At 34.9% G+C, this 26,928-nt stretch overlaps 1 pseudogene; it reads right to left on the reverse strand.

Moving 5' to 3' along the window:
• Positions 1–1,564: 1,564 nt before the first annotated feature.
• Positions 1,565–26,928, reverse strand: part of LOC108308947 — a 38,310-nt pseudogene continuing 12,946 nt past the window's right edge.

The following is a 26,928-nucleotide window of genomic DNA, read 5'->3' on the forward strand; positions in this document are numbered from 1 at the left end:
TGCTTAGGTCTCCTCTGCTGGCACTATTACTTAGCACCCCTAGTTGCAAAGGAGGTTGGAAAATCAGGTTATTACATTTTTTCTGCCTTTATAGCAGAACAGGAGGAAGGAAAAGAAGGTTGAGAATGGGTTTTGAATTATGCAGCCAACAGTAACTACCACAAATTCATGTCTTTTTTATGAAAACCCTCTCAAAGTGGTACTTTTATTTATTAGCATTTTGCTAATGAACTAAGACAGTGAGAAGTTGAGAAATTTGACCATGGTCACACAACTAAATAATGTAGAGCCCAAAGTCTAGTCAGGTGGCCTGTCTCCAGAATCTACTTTCTTCTCAGCCACTCTACTATAGTATAGAAATTAGCCACAGACAGATTTAACATCAAGCCTTCTCGAATGAGTGATCTTTCATATAACTTCCTTATATTCTTGTGAATGATACATTTATTACAATAGGCAATGCATTACCTAATGATAAAACTAAATAAATGTGTGCTATTGCTCTTCTCCTTTCTAATTATACCAATAATAACAAACCACATGGTTAATTTGAATTTGTAAAGTCACCCTTTCAAAGAATTCTAAGTATTTTCATAATATATACTTCAGATTTCCTCATAAATCCTGTGAGAAATAGGGGTAGACATGATTATTTGCATTTGATAATTGGGAATACAAGATCAAGCTTATGTCAAAAAGATCTGGAACTTAAACCTAGATTTACAAAGAGCCAGGCCATTTGTACTTCATCAGATGCCTGTCAGTATAGATATCTTTACTTTAGGATAAATGTCAATTAAATTGCAGAAGAATGGAAACAAATGTTACATTTCGAATTTTCTCAACTTGGCAAAGGTTTAAAGCTTTAAAACTCAACATTTAATGGTCTTAATGTCTTAACAATAGTCTCTGAGATACCAAATTTTATGAAAGCTAGTTCCCTTGGTTACTAGAAATTCTGACACATTTTTATAGCTCTATTTTATAAAATAGAGAGTAATTTTTTTTATAAAATAGAGAGTAAAAACTGAGTAATTATGAATTATATGCAGGAAGTAAATGTACATTTTGTTGTTATTTTTTGAAATTAAAAACTTACATATATGATTCATGGCAAGTATGTTTTTCTGTTGGAATTAATCTATTTTATTTCTTACAATAAAATTAAGTAGTTTTTTATTAATATTTTTCATATAATAGGCAACATTTATTTTTTAAAATTTATTTCTTGCTATACTTTATTTTTCTTGAATATTTATATTTATGCTTTTTGTTTCTATCCACACTGGTCTTTTTCCATTAATTTTTCTACTTTAATTTTAGTTCAGGGGTACATGTGCAGGTTTGTTACATGGGTAACAAATTGCAGGTCACTGGGTTTGGTATATAGATAATTTTGTCACCCAGGTATTGAGTGTAGTAGTACCTGACAGGTAGTTTTCAAACCTCACCTTCCTTTCATTCTCCTCCCTCAAGTAGGCTTGACTTTGAATGATGGAAATATTTTACATCTCACACAAAGGAGTCACTGGTACTTAAAAATTTATGAAAATTACTAGAACTGTTAAGATTGAGGTGACAAATTTGTATAGCTTTCCACAGTTTCAAAGAGGTAGTAATAGATACTTGACCTCTTAGTGATATCATATGTTGTTTCTTCCAAGTTTTTTTCAGACCTGGTTTGATGTAAGGGTTCATCAAGAGAAGTTCTAGGGTATCTTTGCTGTCTTTGTTCTCAGCAGCAAGATGCAATGTCGTTAAGAGGCTTTTTGTTTGGGCATTCATATCAGCATCATGTGGAAGGAAGAAAGAAGCCACTCTGGTGTTATTCCACTTACAAGCATTGTGCAGGGTTGTCCATTGATCCACAGTCACTGCATGAACATCTGCCCCTTGTGCAGTCACCTCATGGATGATATCTAAGTGTCCATTGTAGACTGCTTGATGAAGAAGGTTATATTCGTCTTTGTCCCAAGTGTTTACATGATTGGCTTCTTCAGAAAGTAGTCTTCACATTATAGTAAGCTTAGAAACATGCCTTCAGTTCATGATTTTCAGTTTTTTCTATGGATGTCTGATGGGTTATGGAGTGCTCTTGTGTTAAAAAGTAGATTTTTTTCAGTAGCCCAAATCAGCAATTTACTTGGATCTTTTCACACATTTTTTTTCTTGCAATTGATATCGCTGTTCATTTTTCTTCATCTTGCTCCTCATCTTCATCAGAATTGCCTATTCAGAGACTTTGAGTACTATTGGGAATAAGGTATCCTTGTGTTTCTTTCTTTCTTTTTTTTTTAAATTGTACTTTAAGTTCTGGAGTACATGTGCAGATCTTGCAGGATTGTTGCATAGGTACACACATGCTGTCTGCATGTGTTTTGCTGTCTGCATCTCCCCGTCACCTACATCAGGCATTTCTCCCAATGTTATCCCTCCCTAACCTCCCCAACCCCTGCTGTCCCTCCCCTAGCCCCCTACTCCCCAACAGACCCCAGTGTGTGATGTTCCCTTCCCTGTACTCATGTGTTCTCATTGTTCAACACCCACCTGTGAGGAAATGTGGCATTTGGTTTTCTGTTCTTGTGTCAGATGGTTTCCAGACTCATCCATGTCCTACAAAGGACATGAACTCATCATTTTTTATGGTTGCATAGTATTCCATGATGTATATGTGCCACATTTTCTTTGTCCAGTCTATCATTGATGGGCATTTGGGTTGATTACAGGTCTTTGCTATTGTAAACAGTGCCACAATGAACATATGTGTGTATGTGTCTTTATAATAGAATGATTTATAAACTTTTGGGTATGTACCCAATAATGGGATTGCTGGGTCAAATGGAATTTCTATTTCTAGATCCTTGAGGAATTGCCACACTGTCTTCCACAATGGTTGAACTGATTTACACTCCCATCAACAGTGTAAAAGTGTTTCTATTTCTCCACATCCTTCTCCGGCATCTGTCCTCTCCAGATTTTTTAATGATCGCCATTCTAACTGCTGTGAGATGGTATCTCAATGCGGCTTTGATTTGCATTTCTCTTAATGATGTGATGATGAGCATTTTTTCATATGTTTGTTGGCTGCATAAATGTCTTCTTTTGAGAAGTGTCTGTTCATATCTTTTGCCTACTTTTGAATGTGTTCATTTGTTTTTTTCTTGTAGATCTGCTTTAGTTCTTTGTAGATTCTGGATATTAGCCCTTTGTCAAATGGGTAGACTGCAAAAATGTTTTTCCATTCTCTTGGTTGCTGGTTCACTCTGATGATTGTTTCTTTTGCTTAATTAGTTTAATTAGATCCCATTTGTTTTGGCTTTTGTTGCCAATGCTTTTGGTGTTTTAGTCATGAAGTTCTTGCCTATGCCTGTGTCCTGAATGGTTTTCCCTTGTTTTTTTTCTAGAGTTTTTATGGTGTGTGGTATTATGTTTACATCTTTAATACATCTGGAGTTAATTTTAGTGTAAGGTGTAAAGAAAACTTCAGGCCAATATCCATGATGGACATTGATATAAAAATCTTCAATAAAATACTGGCAAACTGAATGCAACAGCACATCAAAAAGCTTATCCATCACGATCAAGTAGGCTTCATCCTGTGGATACAAGGCTGATTCAACATATGCAAATCTATAAACGTAATTCATTACATAAACAGAACCAAAAACAAAAACCACATGATTGTCTCAAAAGATGCAGAGAAGGCCTTCGACAAAATTCGACAGCCCTTTATGCTAAAAACTCTCAATAAACTAGGTATTGATGGAACGTATCTTAAAATAATGAAAGCTATTTAGGATAGATCCACAGCCAATATCATAGTGAATGGGCAAAAACTGGAAGCATTCCCTATCCTTGTGTTTCTAACAATTCGATTTGATTAAGGTATTCCAAAAAGTCCAAGGAATTCTCTTGTTCTGGTTTTCCATCATCATTCACTTCCTTTTTCCAGTTTTACTACTGCTATAAATAAAAAGTACTTCAAATGCCAGGATATAAATTGTATAAGTAATATTTCTAGAGATGTGTTATATCTACTTTATTTTATTCACCAAAATTTGATGATATTCCTGGTATTCTATCAGTAATTAATAGGATGCCTTTCCTAACTTAAAGGGCATATTCCATTTTGGGAGAGATGTGAACTATGTCAGTTTCTCACAAACAACTCAGTGACAGGTGGGGCTATAAATTGCATTTTACAAGTGTATTAGTCTGTTTTCACACAGCTGATAAAGACATACCTGAGGCTGGGAAGAAAAAGAGGTTTAATAGACTTACAGTTCCACATGGCTGGGGAGGTCTCAGAGTCATGACAGAAGGCAAGGAGGAGCAAGTCACATCTTACATGAATGGCAGCAGGCAAAGAGAGAGCTTGTGTAGAGAAACTCTCGTTTTTGAAATCATCAGATCTTGTGAGACTTATTCACTCTGTCATGAGAACAGCATGGGAAAGACCCATCCCCATGATTCATACCTGGGAGTTATGGGAACTACAAGATGATATGTGGGTTGGACACAGAGCCAAACCATAGCAACAGGTGAAGTTACCTTAAAACAACTTGCCCTAAATTAAGGACCCTTCAATGAAACTGAAAGACCAGATATTCTGATTCAAAGGTTCCACATTATTTTTCACTGCATGACATTTTACTGCTCTAAGCACAAAGCAATAGAGATGTGCTGAACCCAAGGATCCAGGGGCAACAGTAAGGGGAAGTAGATAATAAAAAACCTGTAAACTAGAGGGTCTCATGAGTGGGAGTAAGGGAAAAGGGCATCCAGTTCCAGTCTTATCCCACTAGCTGGTCATGCATAGGCCTGGGAGTTCTGCCTGCAGCCTTCCTAACAGCCAAGAGTGGAAAAACCACTTCCACCAAACCTGATAGGGTCTGAACTGCAGGGCTTGGCCTGAGTTGGACAGGTCACTTGCCTCTGCTAGACCTAGGAGTTCTTCAGGAGTTCTTAGATGGCGAGAGTCTAACAGGAAGTGAGGCCCCGATTTTTAACATTTCTACAATGTTTTGTAAATAAACAGAATAAGATGATTATTTCTCTTTAGTAGACTTGAGTGTTTACTACCATGTCAAAATAGCTTTCATTTTTCAGTGTTTCAAGGTTATAGAAAATGGATTTTTGCAGTTATTGCTGCCATAGATAGAATGCTCTTAAAACAGATTTTATGAACTAAAGAAAATGACTTCTGGCACATACCATTTTTGTTTGGAAAAGTTTATGCTTTTTTATATGTATACAGTAATTTAAGCTAATTATAACCTTTATGTATTTGATTTAAAGCCATGTTTGGAATTGTCATATTAAAATAAACAGTAATATAGATAGGATGTTTTTGACCTCCAAGAAAAAATTTTGAAACATGCCTCTCAAAGTTTGTTATATGGATAATAAACATCTTCAAAAAGGGGCTATTCAAATGGTATTTTTTTATATTTTGGGAAAGAGGAGCAGTTTTCTCCTTGCTCTGGCTTGGCTTTATGGCCAACACTTTCTTACATTTTTGTAGTCACCCGATTGAACAGACTTATTTGAGTTATTAAACTGTAATGAGCTAAAGAATAGATTTTCTGAAGTTTCATAGGTTCTTGCTGAGTGTTATGAAACTGAAATAAATAATAAATAAATAATAAAAAAAAAACCTGAAAGCAGCAACACGAAGAGAAAAGCATAGTTAAGATGGAAATTGAATGATCATTAAGGACCTATAAAATGTGGGGCCTTTTCATGCAATTTATTTAAGCCTTAAAATCACCCTGAGAATTATGTGTTATCCTGATTTTACAGTTAGAAAACTGAGGTTCAAGAAGCTTAATTACCTTGCCTAGAATACCTGCTTGGATTTGCAACCAGGTCTCTTTTGTTCCAAAATCACCCAACAAATATTTCTTGACACCAAGCTAGGCTTTGAGAAAGACAAAGAAGGAATATTGTGTTGTAAATGTCTTACTGTGCTTTAAGTATCATCTGTCGGAATATAGTCGTTCCATCAAATTCTCCATTTTTTTAGACAGCAAAGGTGAGTTGTTATGTGCTGGTTGAAGATACCTATAAGAAACATAAAAATCTTGAAAAACTTATTTACATTTTAATTGGCTTGACCTTAAGAGTCAAATGGCTGGATCCACTCAGTAGCATAGAAATGCATATAACAGAAGAAGGCTCTTAGGGCTGGAAGTGGTGGCTCACATTTGTAATCTCAAACTACTGGAAGGCTGAAGCAGGAGGATCACTTGAGCTCTGGAGTTTGAGGTTACAGTAAGCTATGATTGTGCCATTGCACTCCAGCCTGAGTGACAGAGCTAGATCCTATCTCAAAACAAAAGGTTCCTGGATCTGAGGAGGATGGGAGGGTGGTGGTGGTCATGGTGGTGGTGGTGGTGAGGTAGAAAAGGGTGAGGTGAAAAGGCTAAGAAGAAAAATATCCTAGTTGTAGGAAAATCCTAAGAATGCCCGCAAATTGAGTAGGAGTTAGCATCAGGAGATAGGGGAGAGGGTGCTAAGTTTGTTCCAGGAAAGCACAATGAAAGGTGATTGCAGACAATAGAGGACACTAAAGAAGTGAACAGTGGTGGCTTCTTCCAATCTGGGAGGTATGGGGAACAGGAGCCAGGCCACAAAAGAGAATGTCAGCACCAACCATGCAAAGCATCCTTCTACTTTTCATCCCCCTATTTCACTCATTTCTCTTCATCTTGTTATCCTTGTGACCTCATTTCATACCACTTTCCACCTTGCTCACTCTTCTTATTGCTTTTCCTTAAACATGCTACATTCTCTCCTAAGTCCTTTGCTGTGGCTGTTCCTTCTTTCAGAAATGCTCTCCCAATGATCTTCACCAGACTAATTTGTTTACCTTTTCCATGTGTCTACTCAAGTCTTACCTTCTCAGTAAGGCCTATCACGCCCATCCTATTTAATACAGCAAACTGCTCCTTCACCCTCCGACATGCCTTACACTACTCTATATACTTTCAAAATTCATAGTAGTTACCACTTTCTGACATATTACAGTGTATTATTAGCTTATATATTATGTTTATTTTCTTCTAGGCATAAGCTCATGTGGCAGGCATTTGTGTTTTATTCCCTGATATGTTTTGATACCCTAGAATAGTGCTCTAGGCAAGCCGGCCCAAGTTAATGCCAATCAGAAATGTCACCTGTGAGCCTGTGCTTGTACCTTTAAGCTAGTCTAATAATACATCACATGAATAAAATGACAAAGCAGCAGTCCTTAGGCACCTGTTGCTAGTCTTTAGCTCACCACCACCTGTCTTTACTATTATAGGGTCTGAGTCTTGTGTATTAACCCTCTACTCCCTGCCCAGCCACCACCACCAAGTGTCTTACATACTCACAAACAAGTTTGGTCAGCTACTGCAGGGGTTCAACCATTTTCTCTTTCTTTCCATTCTTCTTTTTTGTTCCCTTATGCTAAATGGGTATGACTTCTTCAAGTTCTTCCATATCTTCTTGGCAAGGCTACTGCTCTCATGAGAATCACGTACTCTCCCCGCCACTTGGGCATTTTCACTAAGTACCACCACTGAGTTGCTGAAGATTCGGCAATTGCACAGACATCTGTAAAAAATAGGCAAGTATGTCTTTTTTGTGTAATTGTCTGCTGGAAGGGGACCCAAAAATATTTCCTTATTTGTGGAGTTTTGCCAAGGACAATGTCTTATTGAAAGAAACCATATAATTTGTTAAATCATTCTTGCCTTCTAGCCGTTTAGCATTTTTAAATGCATCTATATACTAAGCATATTTATCAGCACCAGCCCAAGTGTTGTACATGCATTATTTTCTTTTTATTCTTGAAACAACCTTGAGAAACAAGGGTTATTCTCCTCAATTTAATAGATAAGGAATTCCAAGAGCAGAGAACTTAAATATTTGCCAAGTGTCACGTAGGTAATAGCTATGTGGTAGGATTAAAAGCTAGAATAATTAAACCCTATAGAAGATGATGTGCCGCTGTATCTACTTTACCCTGTTGTCCATTTCTTCCTCCGGCTCATATGACCGTGGGCTAGTAATTCAGAGAATTACTCTCTTCTGAGTGACTATGATTCCTCCAATCCCTACCAGCAGATCCTGACCAATGACACAATGATAGGGAGTTCCAATGGGCTAACCATTTGCTTCAACGTAGGGCTAATTCTGTAGTGCAACTTGTTCTGCAGAGCATTCCTGTGGGATCAAACTGAAACTATTCTCTAAGCCACATTCTTCCCTCTCCTGACCTATACTACTTCCTTCACTTTTCTTCTTTTGAGAGTACAGCCTAACTCATCTCAGGTTTTCCTAGGGAACCTGACTTAACCAGACCCATAATCCAATTTTTTAACTACCGTAGTAGACTGCCTTCTTTTTTTAAAATAGGACCAAGAGGGTTTACTCAGTTCTTTCTTTCCTTATAATAAAGTGCCTCAATTGCTCATGTAAATGGATAGTACAACAGAGTAAATCTTCATGATGAATGCATCTTGTGATAGGGTTTAGTTGTTCTTATATTATATTCTTTTCATGGACAGTATTCTAAAGTTGAACATAGATAAATATTTGTAATCAGTCTTGTGAACTGCTGGCCCAAGTATTTCTAGTGGAAATTTTAGACTGTATTCCTTTGGATGGAATTAAGTTTAATACCTCACATTTTTTTTTCTGATAGCAAAAATTGCATAATTAGAAAATTTTAATACTTTTTCATAACAGAATACCAGGTTCCACAAAAGAGCATATATTTTCTCTATTCCAGAGTATTATGGGTTTTACCTGTAGCTTTTTAGGAGCTCTTTAACTACTGGAAGTAATATGTAGTTTTTGTGAAATAAATTACATGTACATCCAAAATCAAAAATATATACTCTATAGTAATAAGAATGTACTATAAAATGTCTGGGTAGAAATTGGAAACACAAAAGAAGATTAAGAGACAAAATTATTTAGCAAGATGATATTCACAAAGAACTTTATTTTTCCAAGTGCACATTAATATTCTACCATTGGCTGACTAAAATGTACATCTTATCATTACAAATAACTTCTGTGTAATCAATCCACATGAGGCATTCCAGTGGAGGTCCTTGTTGATTAGATTGCTCATTTTTACTTCAAGGTCAGGGAAGTGGATAGAATTTGTAATGAATGGTATAATTGTTGAACATTTAAACAAACACAATCTATTTGGAGGTGAACAGTATGATTTACGTAATGGGAAATCATGCCAACCAATCAGGTTTGGTTTAATAAAATGATAAATAGCTATTTGAAAAAAAGAGAGGCACAATTAGATGTAACTTATTAACATTAGAAAAAATACCTTTGACAAAGTCTCCCTTTTCCCTGCTGTGCCACATCATCCCCACACACATCCCAACACACACATATCCCCCGCAGACTGTTTCTTAAAAAGGCATACTATAAGATTGGAGGGAATGCTTTGTTTTATCTAGAAATTGACTAAGAAATCAGGAATGAAGAGTTAGAACAGTCGATTTTTAAAAAAGAAAACTGGTAGTTGGCTTCCTCAGTAAGAAGTGCTGACATTAATCTAAAATGTTTACAGATCAAGCACTACATTAAATTCCCGAGTTCACAATTGAATTAAACAAGTGATTTTTATATGTGAAAAAAAATTAACAAAAAGATTGTAAAAGTCTGAGATGCCAGGAGAGAGAACAGAAGGAAAAGAGTTGAACTTTGGTGTGGCTAAGTATAAGATAAGATGTATGGGTAAAAATAATTCAAATTTTAATTGTGGGGACATGATCTTATGAGAGTATAGACCTTCCCTACAGATTTTTGGAGGTTAAAAACGATGGCTCACATTTAAAACATTTTTAATTTTATCTTTATTATGGTGAAACGTATATAACATAAAATTTGCCGTTATGACAATTTTACTGTCATTAAGTATATTTCAGTTGCATTAAGTACATTCACAATATTGTACAGCCATTACCATTATTTGTTTCCAGAACTTTTTCATCATGCCAAACAGAAACTTTTTATCCACTGAACAGTAACTCCCCATCCTCCTTTGCCCCTTATCCCCTGGTAACCTCTACTCTCTCTGTCTCTATGAATTTGCCTATTGTAGGCACTCCTAAAAGTGGAATCCTACAATACTTGTCCTTTCATGTCTGATCTATGTCACTTAGTGTAATATTTTCAAGGTTCATCTATGTCGTAGCATGTATCAGAACCTTATTCCTTTTTATGGCTGAATAATATTTCATTGTATGTATGTTTTCTTTTTTTTCTTTTGGAGACAGGATCTTGCTCTGTTGGCCAAGCTATAGTGGCACTCTTGTAGCTCATTATAACTTAAACTCCTAGCCTTAGGCAACCCACCTGCCTTGGCCTTTCACGGCACAGGAATTATAGATGTGAGCCACCATGCCTGGCTTATATGTTTTCTTTAAAAATAAGAAAGTATATACTGTCAGCCATGTACTATGTTAAATATTTTATGGCTAATATCTCATTTAGTCCTCACAATAGCTAATAGAGTAGATAATACTATTATCTCCAATTTATAGATGAGAATACTTTGCCCTAGAAAGTTTAAATAACATGTTATAGTAAGTGGTAGAGCTGGGTTTAAACTAGATATGTTTATCTCTACTGTTAAATTACCAATCCTGAACTTCAAAAACTGTATGAGAGCAGAGCAAGATGGTAGAATAGAAGCCTATGCTGTTCATCCCCCTCACTGGAATACCAAAATTTTAACAACTCTCTGCATACAGAAAAGCACCATCACAGGAACCAAAAATCAGGTGAGCAATCACAAGTCCAGACAATGAGTACTACAATAAATATACCTAAATCTTCAATACCCACATACAGACAAGCATCTATAAGCATCAACAACATTCAGAAAAACATGACCTCACCAAATGAACTAAATAAGGCACTAGAGACAAAGCCTAGTGCCTTATTTATACGTCTATAAGCATCAACAACATCCAGGAAACATCTATAAGCATCAGCTATCAACATCTGGAAAACACGTATAAACAACATCCCAGAAACATATAAACATCTGTAAGCATCAACATCAAGGAAATCATGATCTCACTAAATGAACTAAATAAGGCACTAGGTACCAATCCTAGTGCCTAGAAACATACAGGTAACCTTCTAGACAGAATTCAAAATGGCTGTTTAGAGGAAACTCAAAGAAATTCAACATAACACTGAGAAGGAATTCAGAATTATATCAGAGAAATGTAACAAAGAGATAGAAACAATTGAATCCAGAAGAAAATTTAGAGTTGAAAAATACTATTGACGTGCTAAAGAATGCAGCAGAGTCTCTTAATAGCAGAAAGGATCAAGCAGAAGAAAGAATGAGTAAGCTTGAAGGCAGGTTATTTGAAAATACACAGAGGAGACAAAGAAAAATAGAATATAGAAAAATGAAGCATGCCTATAGGATCTAGAAGATAGTCTCAAAAGGGCAAATCTGAGTTATTGGCCTTAAAGATGAGAAAGAGATACAAGTAGAAAGTTTATTCAAATAGATAATATCAGGAATTTTCTGAAACCTAGAGAAACATATCAACATTCAAGCGCAATAAATTTATAGAGGCCAGGTGTCATGTCTCATGCCTATAATCCCAGCACTTTGGGAGGCTGAGGCAGGCAGATCCTGAGGTTAAGAAATTGAAACTGTCCTGGCCAACATGGTGAAACCCCGTCTCTACTAAAAATGCAAAAATTTGCTAGGTGTCAGCATGCCCCTGTAGTCCCAGCTACTTGGGAGCCTGAGGCAGGAGAATCGCTTGAACCCAGGAGGCAGAGATTGCAGTGAGCTGAGATCATGCCACTGCACTCCAGCCTGGTGACAGAGTGAGACTCCATCTCAAAAAAAAAAAAAAAAAAAAAAAAAAAAAAAAAAAAAAAAAAAAGATGTTATAGAACACCAGGCAGATTTAACCCAAAGAAGACTAGCTCAAGGCATTTGATAATCAAACTCCTAAAGCTCAAGGATAAAAAAAAAAAAGGATCCTAAACACAGCAAGAGAAAAGAAATTACACATAATGGACCTCCAACATGTTTGGCAGCAGACTTTTCAGTGGAAATCTTATAGGCCAGGAAGGCATGGCACAACGTATTTAAAATGCTGAAGGAGTAAAACTTTTACCCTAAATAGTATATCCAGTGAAAATATCCTTTAAGCATGAAGGAGAAATAAAGACCTTCCCAGGCAAACACAAAGTGAAGGATATCATCAACACTAGACCTGTCCTACAAGAAATGCTAAAAGGAGTTCTTCAGTCTGTAAAAAAGGATGTTGATGATCCAGAAGAAATCACTTAAAGGTACAAAACTCACTGGTAATAGCAAGCACACAGAAACATAAAGAACAGTATGACACTGTCATTGTGGTATGTAAACTTCTCAACTTATATAGAAACACTAAATGGCGAACTAATAAAAAATAATGACAACTACTTTTTAAGGCCTATACAGTACAATAAGACATAAAGGAAACAAAGGTTAAAAGGCAGGGAGACAAATTTAAAATGTAGAGTTTTAATTTTTTTGTGTTTGTTTATGCAATCAGTGTTAAGTTGTCATCAGTTTAAAATAATTGGCAATGGGCTATAAGATAGTATTGACAAGCCTTATGGTAACTTTAAATTGAAAAACAACAATACAGACACACAAAAAAGCAAGAAATTAAAGCACACCACTAGAGAAAATCACCTTCACTGAACAGAAGACTGTAAAACAACCAGAAAATAAATAATGAAATGGCAGGAGTAACTCCCTACATATCAACAATAATGCTGAATGTCAATGGACTGAACTCTCCAACCAGCAGACAGAGAGTGGCTGAAAAAAATAAGACCCAATGATCTATTGTCTACAGGAAACATGCTTCACCTATAAAGATACATATAGGCTGAAAATAAAGGGATGGAAAAAGATATTCCATACCAATGGAAACCAAAATAGAGCAGGAGTAGCCATACTTATATCAGACAAAATAGATTTAAGACAAAAACTGTATGAAGAGACAAGATAATTAGATAATGATAAACGGATTAATTCAGCAAGAGGATATAATGTTTGTAAATATATATGCACCAACACTGGATCACCCAGCTATATAAAGCAAATATTATTAGAGCTAAAGAGAGAGAGAGATATACTGCCATACAATAATAGCAGGAGACATCAACATTCCACTTTCAGCATTGGACAGATCTCCCAGAGAGAAAATCAACAAAGAAACATTGGACTTGATTTACACTATAGAACAAGTGGGCCAAACAATTCATCCAATGTCTGCAGAATATCCATTTTTCTCTTCAGTACATGGATCATTCTTAAGGATAGACCATATGTTAGGTCACAAAGCAAGCCTCAAAACACTGAAAAAAACTGAATTAATATCAAGCATCTTCTCTGACCACAATGGAACAAATCTAGAAATCAGTAACAAAAGGAATTTTGGACTATACAAATAACTTGGAAATTAAACAATATGCTCCTGAATGCTGAGTGGTTCAATGAAGAAATTAAGGAAGTTGAAAAATTTATTGAAACAAATAATAATGGAAACTCAACATACTGAAACCTATGGAATACACCAAAAGCAGTACTAAGAGGGAAATTTATAGCTAAAAGTGCCTACATAAAAAATGATGAAAAAATTAAGTAAATAACTCAATGATGCATCTTAAGAACTAGAAAAGCTAAAGCAAAGCAAACTCAAAATTAGAAGAAGAAAAATAATAAGGAACAGGATAGAAATAAATGAACTTGAAATAAAAACAATACAAAAAAATCAATGGAACAAAAGTTAGTTTATTGAAAAGTTAAACAGAATTGGCAAAACTTTAGCCAGACTAAGAAAAATAGAAGACTCATATAAAATAAGAGATGAATAAATAAGAGATGTTACAGCTGATACCACAGAAATTCAATGATCATTACTGGCTGCTGTGAGCAACTATGTAGCAATAAATTGGAAAATCTAGAAGAAATGGATAAATTCCTAGACACATACAGCCTACCAAGATTGAACCATGAAGAAATCCAGAACCTGAACAGACAAATAACAAGTAATGAGATGGATACCTTAATGAAAAGTCTCCTAGTAAGGAAAAGCCCGGGACCCAACAGCATCACTGCTGAAATCTACTAAACATTTAATGAACTAATACCAATCCTACTCAAACTGCTCCAAAAAATACACAAAGAGGGAATACTTCCAAACTAATTCTGTGAGGCCAGTATTACCCTGAGACCAAAACCAGACAAATACACATTAAAAAAAAAAAAAAAAGAATACAGGCAGATATCCCTTATGAATGTTGCTGCTAAAGTCCTCAGTAAAATACCTGCAACCAAATTCAACAATACAGTAAAAGGTCACTTATCATGACCAAGTGGAATTTATCTCAGGGATGTAAGGATGGTTCAACATATGCAAATCAATCAATGTGATATATCAACAGAATGAAGGACAGAAAGCATATGATCATTTCAATTGTTGCTGAAAAAGCATTTGATGAAATTCAACATCCCTTTATTACAAAAACTCTAAAAAAACTTGATATAGAAGGAACATACTTCAACATAATAAAAGCCACATACAACAGACCCACAGCTAGTGTCAAAATGAATGGGGAAAAACTGAAAGCCTTTTCTCTTAGATCTGGAAGATGACAAGGATGCCCACTTTCACCACTGTTACTCAAAATAGTACTGGAATTATACTGCCTCAGCTACAGCAATCAGGCAAAATAAAGAAAGGGCATCCAAATTGGAAAGGAAGAAGTCAAATAATCCTTGTTTGTAGATGATATGATCTTATATTTGGAAAAAGTTAAAACCTCCACCAAAAAAACTATTAGAACTGATAAACAAATTCAGTAAAATTTTAGGATATAAAATCGGCATACAAAAATCAGTAGCATTTCTATATGCCAACAGTGAACAATCTGAAAAAGAATTTTAAAAAGTAATCCCATTTAAAATAGCCACAAGTAAAATACCTAGGAATTAACCAGAGGTTAAAGAGCTCTGCAATGAAAACTATAAAACATTGATGAAATTGAAGAAGACACCAGAAAAGGAAAGATATTCCATGTTTGTGTATTGGAAGAATCAATATTGTTAAAATGTTCATATAACTGAAAACAATCTACAGATTCAATGCAATCCCTGTCAAAATACTAATGACATTCTTCCCAGAAATAGAAAAAAAAAATCCTAAAATGTATATGGAATCACAAAAGACTCAAAATAGCCAAGGCTATCCTTGAGCAAATAGAACAAAACTGGAGGAATCACATTATCTGACTTCAAATTATACTACAGAGCTGTAATAACCCAAACAGTATGGTACCATCATAAAAACAGACACACAGACCAATGGAACAAAAAACCCAGAAAAGAGAAACCACAAACAAATCCACGCACCTACAGTGAACACATTTTTGACAAAAGTGCCAAGAACATACCCTGGGAAAATACAGTCTGTTCAATAAATGGTATTGGGGAAACTGTATAAGCATATACAGAAGAATGAAACTAGACCCCTATCTCTTACCATATAAAAAATCAAATCAAAATGGATTAAAGACTTAAATCTAAGACCTTAAACTATGAAACTACTTCAAGAAAACATTGAGAGAACATCTCCAGGACATTGGTCTGGGCTAAAATTTCTTGAGCAATACCCGACAAGCATAGGCAACCAAAGCAAAAATGGACAAATGGGATCACATCAAGTTATAAGCCTTCTGTGGAGCAAAGGAAACAATCAACAAGGTGAAGAGACAATGAGATAGCCCACAGAATGAGAGAAAATATTTGCAAACTATTTATCTGACAAAAAAATTAATAGCTGGAATATGTATGGAGTTTATAGGAAAAAAGTCCAATAATCTGATTAAAAATGGGCAAAGATTTGAATAGACATTTCTCAAAAGAAGACATCCAAATGGCAAACAGGCATATGAAAAATTGCTCAGCCTCATTGATCACCGGTGAAATACACTGAGATCAAAACTACAATGAGATATCATCTCACCCCAGTTAAAATGGCTTTTATCCAAAAGATAGTCAATGGTAAATGCTGGCAGGGATGTGGAGAAAGAGGAACCCTTGTACGCTATCAGTGGGAATGTAAATTAGTAAAACAACTATAGAGAATGGTTTGAAGGTTCCTCAAAAAAACTAACATATGATCCAGCAATCGCACTGGTAGGTATATACCTAAAAGAAAAGAAATTAGTATATCACAGAGATAGCTGAACTCACATGCTTGTTGCATCACTGTTCACAATAGCCAAGATTTGGAAGCAACCTAAGTGTCCATCAACAGATGAATGGATAAAGAAAACGTGGTACTTGTACACAATGGAGTACTATTCAGTGATAAAAAACCGAGATTCAGTCATTTGTGACAACATCATTGGAAATAAAGGTCATTATGTTAAGTGAAGTAAGTCAGGTACAGAAAGACAAACATCACATTCTCACTTATTTGTGGGATCTAAAACTCAAAACAATTGAACTCATGGAGATGGAGAATAGAATGATGGTTACTAGAGGCTGTGTAAGGGGGGAAGTGGTGATGGTTAATGGGTATGAAAAAAATTAGAAAGAATGAATAAGACCTAGAATTTGATAGCACAACAGGGGGACTATAGTCAATAATAATTATTATACATTTAAAAATAACTAAGGGCATAATTGGATTGTTTATAACACAAAGGATAAATGCTTGAGAGGATGGTTACCCCATTTTCCATATTATTACACATTCCATGCTGTACCAAAATATCTCATGTACTCTATATCACTTCCTGTGAACCCACAAAAAATTTTTAAGAAAAAATATATAAAGCTATAGGAGAACATGTAGGGAATGACATTTTAGGGTAAACAAAGAATAGAAGGATTTTGTTGTTGCTGTGTTATCAACTAACAAATAAGAGAATTTTTCTTCTGAATAGATGAAGGTAGAAAGGCAAAATGATTGGAGTTAAATCATGAAGGATATATTTAGGACAAATAGAATCCTTTTTGATAAATCCTGGAATATTAGAAGTAGAGATCTTCCCTTAAAAATTTCAAAAGAAAAATTTTGAAGAGAATTACTATATTATTTAAGAAGTAGAAGTCATAGAGACTGAAAATATAGATAGTTGAAAAAAGGGTTTATGTAGGTTCATGTATTCTATTAAGAAAAAAAGGATATTATGAGACTTCAACCCTAACTTGTTTTTAATTAATTCATTAATTTGGTTGTTGTTTGTAAAGCCAGGGTCTTCCTATCTTGCCCAGGCTGGTCTTGAACTCCTGGCCTTAATCAGTCCTTAAGCTGATGGCATATAAGGCAACTATACTGTCCCACGTCACATGCTGTAGTCACACCTTTAAAGCCAGATGAATTAGCTTAAAGGTTATCTGTTAAACTGTCCATTAATCTATGCTTTAACACTTCCAGTGTCAGGAAGAACACAGTCTCATTTCATCATTGGACTATCAGACATACTGTTTTATGTTGAGAGTGCATCTTCATCCTTTTACTTTCTAGCCTAGGGTCTTATTCCTTTCATGAGACTATGCAGAACAAGTCTAATGTTTTCATCCCTATGAGCATTTCAAATATTTGAAGACAATGTCAAATGTTTCCTACCTTCTTCCTCTTCATCATGGCTCAAGATTAGTAGCCATGACTAGAGAGGCCAAGATACTAGAGATTAAAGTTCATGTTTTGCTCTTAAGATGCTTATAGATTTCTAATAGGCTACAAAAGCCCTTAAATATAAAGGAAAAAAATTAATAAATTAGACTTCATTAAAATTAAGAACCTATTTTCATGAAGTGATACTATTAATAGAAGTGAAAAGTCAACTTACAGAGGGAAAGAAGATATTTGCAATCAATATACTATATCTGAGGAAGAACTTATATCCAGAATATATGAAGAAACTCCTAAAAATCAATGAGAGATAACATGCAAGATAACAGAAAAATGAGCAGGTAGTTTGCAAATGAATATATTCAGCTGGCCAATAAACATATAAAAATGTACTCAAAATCATTAATTATCAGAAAATGTAATTTTAAACTACAAAAGAATTCTATTTACCACAATGACCAATATTAAAACAAAATCCCTGGTAATACATAGTATTGTCTTAGTGGTGGAATAACTAGAACTTCCATATGCTCTTGGTAGAATATCAATTATGAATTGGTACTAACACTTTGGAAAACAATAGAAATATTTACTAAAATTGAACATATGCAAATCCTGTGACACAGATTTTTTGCCTCCTTGCATATACCTTAAAATGCAAAACGAAAACAATCCAGACATTTATTAACAGTAGAATGATAAATTTATCAAGTGTATACATACAATGGAATACTATGTAGTAAGGAAATAGTTACCTTTTTATACAATAACATGAATGAATCCTACAAACACAAATTTAGTGAAAGGAGCGAGACACTGAAGAGTACATACTGCAGTTTCACTTACCTGAAATTCAAAAACATGCTAAACAAATTGATAGTGGCAGAAGTCAGAATAGTTTCTTCTGGGAGGAGATAATGATTGAAAGATGACTATCTTTCAGGGAGGATTCTGTTTTGCTGATATATGTTTTTCTTGATCTAGTGATAGTTACCTGGATGTATTCACTTTGTAAAAGTTTGTTGAGATGTGTATCTATATCTATCTGTCTATATCTGTATATATAACATATATACGTATATAGCACATATATATGAATTGTGTACTTTATGTATGTTAAATTTTAAAAAATTAACTTTAGAAGGAAAAATTGTCCACAGGTGGGTCTAAAAATTCTAGTTACCTAAAATGTAGGGTTGCATATTGTGCAATTGATAAGGCTGTACTTTCATAATAAGCACAATATAAAGACACTGAAACTTATGTGGCACTTAACAAATTAAGTTTTGTATTGGGAGAATCTGAAAAATACATAGAAACAGTCATTTCCTAATCCTTTTACCCCAATAAAAGAATTCTAGCTCATCCCTTTTTGAGAATTGGAGTTGGGCAGTAGATGAGTCAATTACCAATCCAAATTTGTTTTAGTCTGGGTTTTTAGAACATATGTGAACTGCTCAATGTAGGTTTGGCACATATCAAGTACCTAAGATATAAATTACTATTAAGTTTTTTATATTTGCATCCCATTTTACTCTTGAGTTTGTTACTAACTGAAATATCAGAATCTCTTTCACAAATCGTAGCACCACAAACCTCATGCTTGTGCATTTTATTTTGATAGAATTTGTTCAATTTCCAGTCTGTTGAAATCTTCATGGATTGGGATTTACTTAATTTTGTATTCAACGTTGGTGAAAATGTTGGTCAGGGAGGACTAAAGATAAAGCCCTGCAGACCATCCTTATTAACCTCTATCTTGGCTCACAGTGATCCATTAGACCCTTTTGGATATGGTCATTCAATCAGTTATGACTACTGCTATTGGAACTCACATCTAGTCCATGCTTATTTTGTCAATAAGGATGTAAAGATAGAAATAACATAAAATTGCTGGGCGCAGTGGCTCACACCTGTAATCTCAACACTTTAGGTGGCTGAGGCGGGTGGATCACCTGAAGTCAGGAGTTTGAGACCTGCCTGGCCAACACGGTGAAACCCTGTCTTTACTAAAAATACAAAAATTAGCCAGGCATGGTGGGGAGTGCCTGTAATCCCAGCTGCTCAGGAGGCTGAGACAGGACAATCGCTTGAACCAGGGAGGGGGAGGTTGCAGTGAGCTGAGATCACACCACTGCACTCCAGCCTGGGCAACAAAGAGCAAAACTCCTTCTCAAAAAAATGGCATAAAATGACTTTCAGAATATTTTTAGATGTTTGCATTCTTATTTTAGCATAAACTATATTAAATAGTGAAATATTTCTAAATCTTTCTCATTTTTTTTACTCCAATCTTAACTCACAGGCAATATTTAATGTATGAATATTGCTTCCAAGAAGAGTGGTGGCAAATTAATTGAATATGATGGCTAATTAATCTGGCCTTATGAAAAATTTTGTAACACTAAATATTTCTTGTATGAAGTGTGCTTTTCCAGGATGTTTGAAGCGTCTTTACTTTTCACTTTTCTCTTTTCACCAGCAGAGGGCGGGTAAGGAAGGCAAAAGAAAATACTGTAAAAGCACCTCATCCTCTATTCAACTATTTAAAACACTTCTTTGATATATTTACAAAGTGATCTATTTTGTTTTCTCTTTAGTTATGCTATTTTGAAAATAACTGATCTAAGTATAAATTTTAATTTCTTATGTATATTTGGCTTAATGAATCACCAATGAAATTAGTACTTTGAATTTTTAATTAAGTTCATTAATTTTTTAAATTATATTGAAAAGTCTGAATATTCTTTATGTTTTAAAGTGATATATCTAAAATGTCCCCTTTTATTTTGGGTAATTCAATTAATTAGACTTTTTCCTTTGCTGGTTTTCTAATTCAATGATGTGAATATTTTCCATAGACAACTTAATGTAGCCATTTGGTCATTTCCTTCAACATGCAGAGTTGTTAAGCATGGTTTTCAGTTTTATTAATCAAGTAATCTATCTTATAAACATAATTGAATGAAATTCAAATGGGATGTGATAGAGTTTTTTTTCTTTTTTTTTTTTTTTTGCAACAGTATACCTTACAGGAATGTTTAAATACAGTTTTAGTAGGTATATTAGGATGTTTTCTCTTGAAACTTTAAATTTGTCTAATTAATAATGAAACATCTTTTTTAGAACATTAGATGATATGATAAACTATGTAATTCAGCAGTTCAGAATAGCTTTCACGTAACATTTGTTAAATCAAAGGTCAGGTGGCAACTTGGATTTTTGCCTTTTCAGCTTGAATAATGCCATTGTTCTGGAAGTAATGCAGCAGAGAGAAATTGAGTAAGTCCTGGGAAGATAAATCCCCTTAACGCTCATTCCAAGTACTAGAAATTACTTCTTTCCTTGAATCTTTTTTAAACTGTCAAGCAAGATTTTGTATGAGGGCTCCCCTTGGTCATTCTAAGGAGTATTTCCAAATACTAGACAAAAATGAACTTCCTCAGGTCATCTAATGAATACAGCCTTATAGTTATTATAGCTTAGGACATAGGTGTATTGGAGAACACAAGGAAATGATTCTCGGGACTAAGCAATAAGGAAATTCTTCCAATTAGGCAGAGTGATGAAGTTTCAGGCCTGGGATTGCTGTGACAGCTTCTTTACTGATTTCTCATATGTCTTCTTTCTCCACTAGGCCACCATGTATATTTATTCTGCTTTTTTCTTTCTAAAATGCAACACATTGATGTTGTTTCCTTACTCAAAACCCCATACTGACTTCATTTTGCCGATGGTAGTAAGCACGGGATTCCTTTTTCTGCCATTTGAGACTCTGAACAAGGTCCCAATTTTATTTTCCACATTTATTCCTTCCTCTGCTTTTCACAAACCGTGCAAACAGTGCTATTTCTAAAGTATGTCCCTTTCCACTCAAATCTTTCTCACTTGTCTCTGCTGTCAGTGGCCCCTTGTCTTTCAAGGCCCATTGTCAATGACATTTTCTCCTGAAGACATATCTTATTCTTAACTGGAAATGATCTTTGGTGCCTGTAAGTCTCCTGGCTATTTGCATCTGTAGAGTGGCCCTCATTATATTCTATCATCTATTATAGGTATTCATATATTTGTTTTTCTTTATATGCCAACTATAAAGTCCTTGAGAGCAGGGACTGTGTCTTGGTGTCCCCAGAAATTAGCATGGTGTCCTGCAACTGGCAGAGCCATTCAGAGAGACTAGGGTTAGTTGTATTTTTTCAGACCTTCAGTATATTAAAAACTGAAGAAATGCCAGGGTTAGAAAATTGTGGCATATTTTAAATGTTACTTCAAACAAATGGGTGTGATGAAAACACATACATGCCCGCAACAATCCCCAGTGTGATTGTGCTGTTTATAAGATAATTATAGGATTTCTAAAATATTTAGCTCATGGTACTTTTCAGTTGGCATAGTCTAATAATTGGACACAAGTGTAATGTTGCACGTTTTGTATGTTGATTTTCTTCTTTCTGTCTTGTCAGTTTATTTCTAGGACTGTTTGTCCAAGGCCTTGACCAGAGGACACTCTAGACTGTATGTGAGGGCCCCTTCATGTAAATCTCTGAAATGTTAACTGAAATGAGTTCAGTTTAATTACACACCAAAACGATGCTATATATAAATATTATACCATAAATTTCTATTTTTGTGTGATCATGCTATTCAGAAATAAGCTTGAAAGTTGTTAAAGTCTAATTAAATGTATAAATTTAACTTTTAGTTGTTTTACACTTCAAAGGTCAGAGAACTAAAGTACTCTTTTTTTAAAAAAAAAAATTATACTGTAAGTTCTGGGATACATGTGCAGAACGTGCAGGTTTGTTACATAGGCATGCATGTGCCATAGTGGTTTGCTGCAACTCGTCTTCTACATTAGGTATTTCTCCTAATGCTATCCCTCCCCTTGGCCCTCGACCCCCTGACAGGCCCTGGTGTGTGATGTTCCCCTCCCTGTGCCCGTATGTTCTTATTGTTCAACTCCCACTTATAAATCAGAATATGCAGTGTTTGGTTTTCTGTTCCTATGTTAGTTTGCTGAGAATGATGGTTTCCAGCTTCATTCATGTCCCTGCAAAGAACATGAACTCATTCCTTTTTATAGCTGCCTAGTATTCCATGGTTGTATATGTGTCACATTTTCTTTATCTAGTCTATCATTGATGGGCATTTGGGTTGGTTCTATGTATTTGTTATTGTGAATAGTACTGCAATAAACATATGTGTGTATGTGTCTTCATAGTAGAATGATTTATAATCCTTTGGGTATATACCCAGTAATGGGATTGCTGGATCAAATGGTATTTCTAGTTCTAGATCCTTGAGGAATTGCCACATGGTCTTCCACAATAGTCAAACTAATTTACACTCCCACCAACACTGTAAGAGCATTCCTATTTCTCCACATCCTCTCCAGCATTTGTTGCTTCTTGACTTTTTTTTTAACAATTTACATTCTAACTGGCATGAGATGGTATCTCATTGTGGTTTTGATTTGCATTTCTCTAATGAACTTTTTTTCATGTGTTTGTTGGTTGCCTAATAAAGGATGTTCAAATATGAATAGAGGAAGTCAAATTGTCTCTGTTTGCAGATGATATGACTGCATATTTAGAAAACCCCATCGTCTCAGCCCAAAACTCCTTAAGTTGAAAAGCAACTTCAGCAAGTCTCAGCATACAAAATCAATGTGCAAAAATCACAAGCATTTCTATACACCAAAAATAGACAGGGAGCCAAATCATGAATGAGCTCCCATTCACAATCACTACAGAGAGAATAAAATACCTAGGAATACAGTGTATAAGGGATGTGAAGGACCTCTTTAAGGAGAACTACAAACCACTGCTCAAGGAAATAAGAGAGGACACAAACAAATGGAAAAAAAAAATTTCATACTCATGGACAGGAAGAATCAATATTGTGAAAATGGCCATACTGCCCAAAGTAATTTATAGATTCAATGCTATTTCCACCAAACTACCTTTGACTTTCTTCACAAAGTTAGAAAAAACTACTTTAAATTTCATATGGAAGAAAAAAAAGCCCATATAGCCAAGACAATCCTTAGCTAAAAGAACAAAGCTGGAGGCATAACGCTACCTAACTTCAAACTGTACTACAAGGCTACAGTAACAAAAACAGCATGGTACTGGTACCAAAACAGATATATAGACCAATGGAACAGAACAGAGCCCTCAGAAATAACACCACACACAGCCATCTGATCATTGACAAACCTGACAAAAACAAGCAATGGGAAAAGGATTCCCTGTTTAATAAATGGTGTTGGAAAAACTGGCTAGCCATTTGCAGAAAACTGAAACTGGACCCCTTCCTTACACCTTATTAACTCAAGATGGATTAAATACTTAAATGTAAGACCTAAAACTATAAAAAACCCTAGAAGGTAATCTAGGCAATGCCATTCAGGACATGGGCATGGACCAAGACTTCATGACTAAAGCACCAAAAGCAATTGCAACGAAAGCCAAAATTGGCAAATGGAATCTAATTAAACTAAAGAGCTGCTGCATAGCAAAAGAAACTATCATCAGAGTGAACAGGCAACCTACAGAAGGGGAGAAAATTTTTGCAACCTATCCATCTGACAAAAGGCTAATATCCAGAATCTACAAGGAATTCAAATTTTCAAGAAAAAAACAAACCCCATCAAAAAATGGGTGAAGGATATGAACAGACACTTTTCAAAAAAAGTACTCATTTTTACTACCTGACTAACTAATTATATATTTCCCTGCACTATGAGGTGCATGAGGAGTCAAATTGTATCCTCTGTGACTGTCTTGAGTTAGTAACAAAGATGAATGCTTCATGAGAATTAGTTTAATTTTTTTTTTCAAAACTAGCTTACAGATAGAAAATAATGAAGAATTCTATCACTTCAATATATTTAGAAATTACTACATAAGAGTGCAAACTAATATCAATAATCATTCTTTGATATTGGGTAATGTAGCTTAATTTTGCCTAGAGATATCCATATCCTAAGGAACATAAATATGTGAATTAAGTATCTTTGTGATTCTCCTTCTAGTATAGAGCATATAAATCAGGCACACCTGGCATAAGAACTCATCATAAGAATTACCATTGTTTATTTTTTGACATGTATGTATTTAGATTTTTTTTTTATATAATCTCATTCTCTTAGACTAGTTAGTAGAATGATATGTTTCGAACCCTATTTTCCTAAATTAACATGAACCCAACCTTTTGTCTAAAATTATTTTATAGTGAAAAGGATAACAAGACATGAATTATTATAATTCAGCAGTAAGAAAAAAAATGTTGTTGGTTAAACATTAGGTATCAACTTTTTCTCCTACATCCATACAACTGAGAGATGTGATAATTTTTCAAGGAGCAAGGATAGAGATGCATTGGACCTAAGGGGTGATGAAGTTTGAATTAATTAACTTATACTAAATGCAGTTGCTTCTAAAATGTCCTCTGCAAGAATCACTTGTAAGAGATATATAATTAGATGTAGAAAAACTTGAAAGATGAAGTTATTTGTGAAATTTATTATTTTAAATCTGTTAATTTATTTGCATTTATTTAAAGTGTATCATATGTTAAAAACATTTAAAAATCCATAATAGCACTAAAGGTTTTTCTATGACTGGAAGTTGCAATTTGAATACCCCATAGTCACGCCTCTTTCTTATTCTCGTTTTTATTCACAAATTTTTATATTCACCAAAAGTAAAAATCATTTTGTTAACTTTCAATTTGTTTTTAAGTAAAATACACGCAAATGTTTTAAATAAATCACGCTAGAACTTAACCTTAGGAAACTGAATATCAATATGCATGTGTGATTAAAATAGGGTTTTATGGAAAAAAGTGAGGATAGTTTCATAAAACCTAAGGAAGAATTTCAAGAGGACACTTTGTACATATAAAAATATGCCTGAGGCCAGGCATGGTGGCTCATTCTTGTACTCCCAGTACTTTGGGAGACTAAGGCGGGAGGATTGCTTGAGCCTAGGAGTTTGAGACCAGCCTGAGAAACATTGTGAGACCTCATCTCTGCCAAAAATAAACAAAATTAGCTGGGTGTGGTGGCATATGCCTGTAATCCCGGCTACTCAGGAGACTTAGGTGGGAGGATTACTTGAGCCAGGGAAGCCGAGTTTGCAGTGGTCTGAGATCACACCACTGCACTCCAGCCTGCATGATAGAGTAAGACCCTGTCTCAAAAAGCAAACAAACAAAAAGTATGCCTGAAAGGATAGTTTCCATACTGCCCAGTACTTTCCAGTTGGGTAGGCATATACATGTCCAACAGGCATCTGAAAATATTCACTTATTTGTGGATAAAATCCTGTTAATTATATAATTGTGAAACATGCAACATAGTCCCAATGATGTCAAGGTCTCCATCAAAAATTTAAAAGTTATCTTATTTGAAAGGACTATAAATTTTAACATTTTTGTGCAATGTTGCCAAACAAAACGTAGTACATGGCTTCATTTATATATATAATCACATGGAATTCCATACTGAAGCCAAACAAAACTTCCATTACCCTTCACACCCATAATGTATCCTTTACTTTCTCTGCCAACCACAGGTGCTGGACAATGATTTGAGGTCTAGCCTGAATCTTTGAATGAGAGGTGCCCCATCTACTGGACTTCTCCTGAGTATTGGAAAGGTAAGAAGAGGGTTTTGCTTCTTTATTCACTCCTTTCTTACCCTTTGCATTATAAAATGACTGTCTTGGGATTCAAGGGGACAAACCATATAGCCTCTTTTGCTAAATACCAAAAATCAAGAAGCCAGCTGAATTTTTCAGTCCAAATTATTTTACAAGTGTTACACAGTAAAAAACTTTTTTTCTCAGTTTGAGGTCTCCTGTTAAAAATTTAAACAAAATTAATTTTACAATTTACTATTCTCAATGATTTTGATTTTTTGACTGACATTTTACCCTACAACAATATAGTGAAAAAGGGTGGTCTTGGGATTGGTTAGACCTAATTCAGGACTACCTGTACTAGAGGTGAGGCAAGTACGGTAAAGATTATTTGGAATCTTTATTTTACTCATGAGTAAAATGGTATGTGTAGTAATAATTATTTCATAAGGCTATTGGGAGCATTAAGTGGGGGAATAAAACCCACACAGAAGGCTTAGCACATTAGAGATTTAATACAAATCAATTTCCTGCATTTTGCTTGTCCTGGATATACCATAGGTTTGCTTCAAATTGGAAAA

The sequence above is a fragment of the Cebus imitator genome, unplaced genomic scaffold (genome assembly GCF_001604975.1).
Source record: "Cebus imitator isolate Cc_AM_T3 unplaced genomic scaffold, Cebus_imitator-1.0 Scaffold90, whole genome shotgun sequence".
Classification (NCBI taxonomy): domain Eukaryota; kingdom Metazoa; phylum Chordata; class Mammalia; order Primates; family Cebidae; genus Cebus; species Cebus imitator.